This window comes from Eptesicus fuscus, chromosome 5, assembly GCF_027574615.1.
Source record: "Eptesicus fuscus isolate TK198812 chromosome 5, DD_ASM_mEF_20220401, whole genome shotgun sequence".
NCBI lineage: Eukaryota > Metazoa > Chordata > Mammalia > Chiroptera > Vespertilionidae > Eptesicus > Eptesicus fuscus.
In genome coordinates, this window is record NC_072477.1 from 43982092 (window position 1) to 43989475 (window position 7384).

A 7384-nucleotide genomic window follows, 5' to 3' on the forward strand; every position below is an offset into this window, starting at 1 on the left:
TAAGAGCTTCTCAGTCTGGCCCCAGCTTACCTTTTATCTCCACCTCCTCCAACCACCCTACATCCTTCTGCTATACCCCAGATTCTCACAGGGGTCCCCAGGCCTTTGCCCATTCTGGCCTCTCTGCCTTTTTCCGTTTAACCACCCAGGACAACTCAATCATCCCCTGGCTTCTCTCCTCTCCCAGGACTCCACAAAGCCTGCTCCCTCCCTGCCCAAGCTCTTCTCCACCATCTCGCAGCTCAGCAGCCCCCTAGCTGACACATGGCACTGGCAGAGGGTGGGGGAGGGTGGGGGAAGGGGCTGTTGGGTGGCTGCATGAAATCTGGGCTGACTCACCTGCAGGTATCCCCTGCAGGGCTGACCCCCTTAGACCCCTTCCCCCATGCCAAGTGTCTTCACCTGTAACCTCCTGGGTTACTTCAGACCACCTGCAGCTGGAGGGAGGAGAGGTGGCTTTTGTCCTTTTTTCATGTTTAGGTTCGAGTCCCCCCATCACCTGGGGGCTGAAGGTGGTCTTTGGGTGGCACCTCAGAGAGAGGAGGATCCCTATAAGCTGAGGTGAAGAGAGCAGGCACTCTACGCAGAGGACCAGCAGAGCCCAGGGGCCAGTATGGCTTAGAATGAGACAATGGCCACTGCAGAGGAGCCCAGTCATTTGCTGGGCCAGGGCCTGGGCCCCCACAGGCCTCACTAGAGGTCGGCACATTCTGGGTCTCCGCTGGCCCCTGCCTCTTCGCCTCTGGCACCCAAGCTTTGGGAAAGGAAAGCCTTCTAGACCCAGGATGGGGCAATCTTGATGACAGGTTGCAGGAGGGGTGACTGGCCAGTTAGGTCCTTCTCTGGGCCCCAAGTGTGTCTTCTATAAAATGGGGATGGGGCAATCTCCCACAAAGGTCCTCCTGGCTCCAAGTTGGTCCGTTCCTCCCACATCAGCTGCTAAGGGGGTGGTGAGGGCCTCCCTGGCCCCTCCAAGGGCCTACCGGGGTGTCTCCACCCGCCTCTCTCCCACACCCTCCCCAGGCCCTAGGGACTTGAGGCAGGCCTCCTCTCTGCTCTGCGGGACACCCCCACCCCAGCTCTGCCCTCGAAGAGTCCGGAGGGACCAGCCCGCCAGCGTGGAGCCGAGCGGGAGCCGGGTGGGGGGAGAGGCCGCCCGCCTGGGAGGCCGGCCGGCAGGAGACAGCGCGGAGACAGGCGCGATAAGCCGGCGGCTCCGGGGCGGCCCCTCCCGTCCCGCTGGGTCACAAAACCCGAACTCAAACATCCGGCGGCTCGGAGAGAGGAGGGGCAGGGCGGGAAGGGGGGATCCACTCAGGCGGGCGGGGTGCACGGTATTCCCTGCGTGGTTTTACCCTGTTAGGACACTGCCTCCACTCCACCCCACCCCATCTCCAGGAGGCTGGGGGTTGGGAGGTCAACCCTACAGTGGACCACGGGCTCCCCTCCCTTCTCTCACCCTTGGGGGCTGAGGCAGGCAGGGTGACTAGGAACTTGGGAATGGCGCATCCTGCAGCCACAGGCCCTACCAGCCCACTGCCGGCAGGCTTTCCTCAGCAGGGCTGGAGAGAGTCTTCCCATTGGGGCGGGTGTCAGGAGTGGGCACTTCCTGTCCTGGGGACCATCCATCCTGAGATGATGGTGCTGGGACCTAACCCCTAGCCCTACAGGGACTGCATTTTAAGATGCCGGAAGTGGGTGTGGTCTGGGTACCATAATTTCCTGACCACATACTGTGTGCCGAACAATAATTATCATTAGAATCCTTTAAAACAGAAAGACTGAGAGGGACTGGCTCAGCTTGACTAAGGCCCCTGCCCCTGCAAGTATCATACTCTCTCCTTTTACAACTTCTGACTCAAACTTCTCAATAGTCTGCACTTGCTCCATGCATGTCCTTTAATCCTTTTGCATCTGTGTTTTCATTCATTAATACTCATTCATTAAAATTCACTAGGCCCTTACTCCATGCCAGGCACCAAACCTGGTGTTGCAATTTATGGAGGACATAGCAGAACTGGCCTCTGCCCCTCACAGTGCTTCACATTCTAAAAAGAAAGATAAGAAGCACAATTAAAAACTTATTGACAGCTGTGGAAAGTATTCCTTATCAGGTACAGTGTGTACAAAACGAGAACTGACCTACTTTGGAGTGGGGTGGGGGTGGTTTCAGGGACTTTCCTTTAGAAGGCAGTTTGTCTATGATCTGACAGTGAGGTAGAACCAGGTGAAGGGGATGAGGGTGTGGACCATGGGGGTATCCCATGTGGAGGTACTAAGGTTAGAGGGGATCTCCGCAGGTCAGAGAAGCTTGAAATGAGGCCTTGTTCAGAGCAGGGGCTCAAAATATGAATGGAGATGGGGCAGAGGCCAGAAGGCATCGAGAGTGGTGGTCCATGGTAAGGATGGTGGTGGAAGGCAAGAGACTGTTGGAAACCTGGGCACACCATGACCTGGGTGTGTTTTTAAGAGCCCCCTTCAGCCACTGTATTGTGAATGAACTCCAGGGTTGAGGACCGAACAGGAGACCACACAAGAGGCTGTGGCAGCTGCCTGTGAAAGAGATGTCAGGGGTTGGCCTCATCTGGTGACCTGCATTTGATAGGTTCATCAGTGATCTCCATGTGACCAAATCCCCATGAACCTTTGTGCTGTTGGGCCAGCTGACTACTCCCTCACTAAACTGTCCCTGTCCTGACATCCTGGGTCTCATGCTCTTCAGTACCACCCCCTGCACCTTCCAACCACTTCTTGCTCAGCCCCTGAACAGAATTCTTTCCTTCCACTCTACCCCTAATGTCAGGACACACTGGCTTCGGGCTCACCTTTCTGTCCTCACTCTCTGAAGACAGGCTCACCCATACTCCCAGATTCAACCACTGCCTGGACGCAGATGACGTTCCAATATCTTCCCCTCTACTCCACACGCCTCTGTCCACTGCACTGTGGACACCCCACCTGGCTTTCCTTGGGCTCCCTGAAAGCAATCTGCCCCGAAAGGACATGTTTAGAATCCCCTGTACACCCCCAGCCAGAAACATAGAGCCCTCCTGACCACGCCCACTCTCACACACCTGACCCTACCAGTCCCCCTTCATACCTCAAATGCATCCACTCCTCTCCCTCTCCTATCAACTGCTTTTCTAAAATACAGATCTGTCCTCAGCTCTCCTCCATGCTAGTTCTCTGGTTCTCAATCAGTTTCAGAACAAGCCCAGGTTTCCTGCACAGCTTCCCTGGCCTCCGAGATGAGATTTACAGTCTCAAGTCCCGCCAGCCGTCTGGCCCCACACTGCCACTCTCTAAGCACACTTTTGCACAGGCTATTTCTTCTGCCTGGTGATCTGCAGACTCTGCTCAGAGGCCTTCTCCTCCAGGAGACCTCCCCTGGCCCCTGGTTCTGCTTGCCCCCTGTATTTCTCCCACTTGGTGTTGGCGACGGGTGAGAAAGACAGACTTTGCCCTTCCTATATGATCCACACTACCTGGGGAAAAGGTCTGGCCTAACAGACCTGACTCCAACAGTCATGGCCACAGAAAGACAGGACATCAGGGACAGACAGAAAATCCAGCCCCAGGCTAGACCAGCAGGATGATTAAAGATGGGAACATCCCATTGGCCCAGAACCCTTCATACCAACTGGACTTGACTTACATGAAGGTGCTGTGGGAGGCCTGAGGAAGACCTTAGATCTCTACTCCTTTCTGATAAGCATTATCCTCCCGTCTTCCCTGATCAACTGCAAATGCTCCAAGAAGGACTATATACATTGAACAGCCACTTCTTGCTAGAGCTCCCCTAGAGATCAACCATCCAAACCTGATAAGCCAGCAGGCAGTCTAGGGCTGTGTCATAGGAGGGTATTTATGTTTAAACACTCCGTGTACACAAAAGCAGACCCTGATGAACTCTGTGTTCACAAACACACATTGGAGGGATTACCTAGAAGGCTGATTATCAGAGTGGGTGGCCTGCTTTGCTCTGCCGATAGCTTGGCACATAAAGTCATTTGAAATTCCTACTGTTACAGAGACATGAACTAATTCAAGGTGCCTTCAACTTTGCCTCAGCCCTGCAGCTGACAGAACATTCACAAACAGGACCAGGAGGGCAAGAAGGGCCCTCTGAGCTTACCAGGCACAACCCCTCATTGACAGATGGAGAATATGAGGCCCAGAGCAGGGCAAGGGCTTGCTCAGGGCTACAGAACAGGGCAATAGACCTCAAGATCCCAGACTCCCAGGCCAGTGCTCTCCCTGTTGCCTTGGCGCCTAGGCATGAAAACATTCTGAATTTGGTGGGAGCTGTGTTTTCTAAAGGCACCAGTGACTTTGCAGTTGGCTATGGGGAGGGGAGCCTCTCTTAATAAGTTTTGGAGGTGGACTGCTGCTTAAAGAATGACACAGCTGTCTTGGGGGAGGGTGTTCAGAGATGTTTAGATGCACTTAGAGATGCATAAATGGCCTGTGATTAGTTTAAAATCACTAAAACACTTATACATACAATCTCATACACAACTGCTATTTTCATTTAGCAGATTATACAAGTATTCCATAGTCATTGTAGAAAATACAGATAAACAAAACGATGTAATTCATCCACAAGTCTACCTTCAGCAACAAAGAGGCAGTATTGCCACGTGGTCAGGAGTGTAAGCACAAGAGCACCTGGACATGAATCCAGTCCTGATTGTACTGCTTAGCAGCTGTGTGACCTTCAGCAGGTTGCTTAACTTCTCTGAGCCACAGTTTCCTCATTTATAAGATATACACTATTCTAGAAGTGTAGCACTTAGCCTTATGTCTGATATGTAACAACCACAAGACAAAAAATAGTTACTTGGTGTGTGGTCTTCCAGAAACTACACCCATTTGTTAAAATATATTTTTATTGATTTCAGAGAGGAAGGGAGAGGGAGAGAGAGACAGAAACATCAATGATGAGAGAGAATCATTGATTAGCTGCCTCCTGCACGCCCCACATTGGGGATCGAGCCCGCAACCCGAGTATGTGCCCTTGGCCAGAATCGAACCCGGGACCCTTCAGTCCACAGGCTGATGCTCTATCCACTGAACCAAACCAGCTAGGGCCACACCCATTTTTGAGAACAAATGTAGAGAAAAACAATTCACAGAATTGAATTACATAACCTTTGTGTTTCCACTCCATTCAGCTTCTATAATTCTAGCACATTGACAATGGGCTCTGGGACAGGGGCCTTTGTTGCCCCCAGGCCTCAGTTTGTCTGTATTCTAAGCTCAGGGCTGGAACAGTTACTCTCAGGAGTCATTTCAATCTACTGGCCAGCCCTGGTGGCCTCCAGCACTGGCTGGACCATCTCTGTGCCCTGCCCCCTAAAGATGTGCCGATGGCCAGGAGGCCGGTCCAGGCGGCTGGTGATCGGTGCAGTCAGAATCTCTAGTCTAGACCATGGCAAGCCTTCCCTGTCCCACTTCCCCACGGTCCCTTTGAGCTTCTCCAGACTAAGGCAGCATTGTGTACTGTGACAGGCCAACCAAGCCAAATAAACAGGTGCATGTACTTCACCCAGCCTTCCCAGCTGAGCCACATCAAGTACTAACTACAAGCCAATTACACCAAGATGTTGAGACACAGGCAATGGGGAAGGCGTCCCAGGCCACTGTCTCAGGGATGTGGAAGGAGGCCGCTGACTCTTAGGGGTGTGGAAGGCGGTACATAGAGATTCATCTACTCATTGACTCACTTATTCACTGTTTCATTCATTCAATAAATTCAGAGCATTGTCTAAATGTCATGCATTGTGCTAGTGCTGAGGAATTAGATTGAGCAAAACAATCTTAGTTTGCCCTGGGCTGGCATGGACACAATTCCCCAAGGTGCTGTCAAGATAACAAGCACTACGAGGTGAGATCCAGAATAAAGCATGAGCTCTTCTAGTTTTCGAGATCAGGGAAGACTTCCCAGAGCAGCGGCCTTTGAAGCAGGCCTTGAAGAAGAGTGAGTAGGGGTGGGCCATACAGAAAAGAGAGGACATCCTGGCAGAGGGTACAGCATGAACAAAAGCTGTGATTGGTGAGTTGATCATGGAAATCACAGAGTGAGCGCTGGAAAAAGCCAGAGATCAACCTGTCCCATCCCCTCATGTTACAGGTGGGGGGACTGTGGCCCAGGCAGAGCCCACGTGCAGCCAGCATTGCCTTGCAGGAGGAGAAACCTGAAAACTTGCTACAAGTGTTATGAGTCACTAGGCTTAGCTGTCCAAAGGCTTGAGGTTCAGGGGCAACTGAAGACAGGTGTCCCAGGCAAAGCCTGTCTCTTCCCAAGGAACCTGCAAAGAGTTGTTTTTATGCCCTACCTTTATTTGATTAGTTGTCACTATTATAATAAGCAACCAAGAACCTGGGGCTCTTTCTACTACTTTTAGGAGCACAGAGGGCAGGATAAAATATGCTTCGGCTTCTGCAAGAGCGTTTTAGGTAGATATGAGGAAGAACGTTCTAAAGGTGGGCCAAGCCGGGCATAGGAACTAAGGCCAGAGAAGAGGCCCATGGGACCCAGTTTTCTCCCAGCTTGAGCTCTCTCTCCTGTCCCACAGTGGTGCCCACCCTGGTTCCCCCAAGGAAGCTGTGCGTCTGAGATTCCTATGAGAAGGGCCCTGAGTTCTTGAGGCTCTTTAGGGCCCACCATGGTTCAGATTTGAGGCATGGACACATTGAGGAGTCTGGCAAAGACTGTCAACCTGTGCCCAAAACCTCTCCATCTGTCCAGATTCCGCCTGCAGTTTCAGCAGTCCTTGGAGCTCCCATGGCCTGTTTGTGCTCTCCAGAGTGGTGAGGAGGCTCAGAAGACCGACGGGCCGAGTTCCAAGGCAGGCCCCAGCACTCACCAGATATGTGACTTAGTGTCTCTTACCAGCTCTGGGCCTCAGTTTCCACAGCGTTTGGCAAGAAATTAGTTAATGCATGCAAAGCAGCGAGTACAGCTCTGGGCACTGAATGAGGTTACCTGTGCGTGTCCTTCCCTCCCTCCTGAAGGGCAGGCTCATCAGAGATAGCAGGAGATACAAATTAAAAAGACAGAAACTCCTTCAAAAATTCCCTGCAAAGTGGAAGGCTGGGACTTCTGTTCACTTCTCAAGGCTTTCCAACCTTTTTACAAAGAATACGCATGACTTGTATATAGAAAGAATATTACAGGGGACAATAGGACCAAAAAGGAAGTATGAATAAGGCTGCCCTGTGACGCTGCACAGGGTCCTCTCGCCCTCCCACCGCCTCACCATGGCACCTGTCCCTCTCACAGACCTCAGACACACGTTTGTATCTTTGTTCAGGTGGTATCCTCTACCTGGCACTTCCCTCTGTCTTTTTCACCTAAGAAAGTTCCAGCCATCAAAACCCA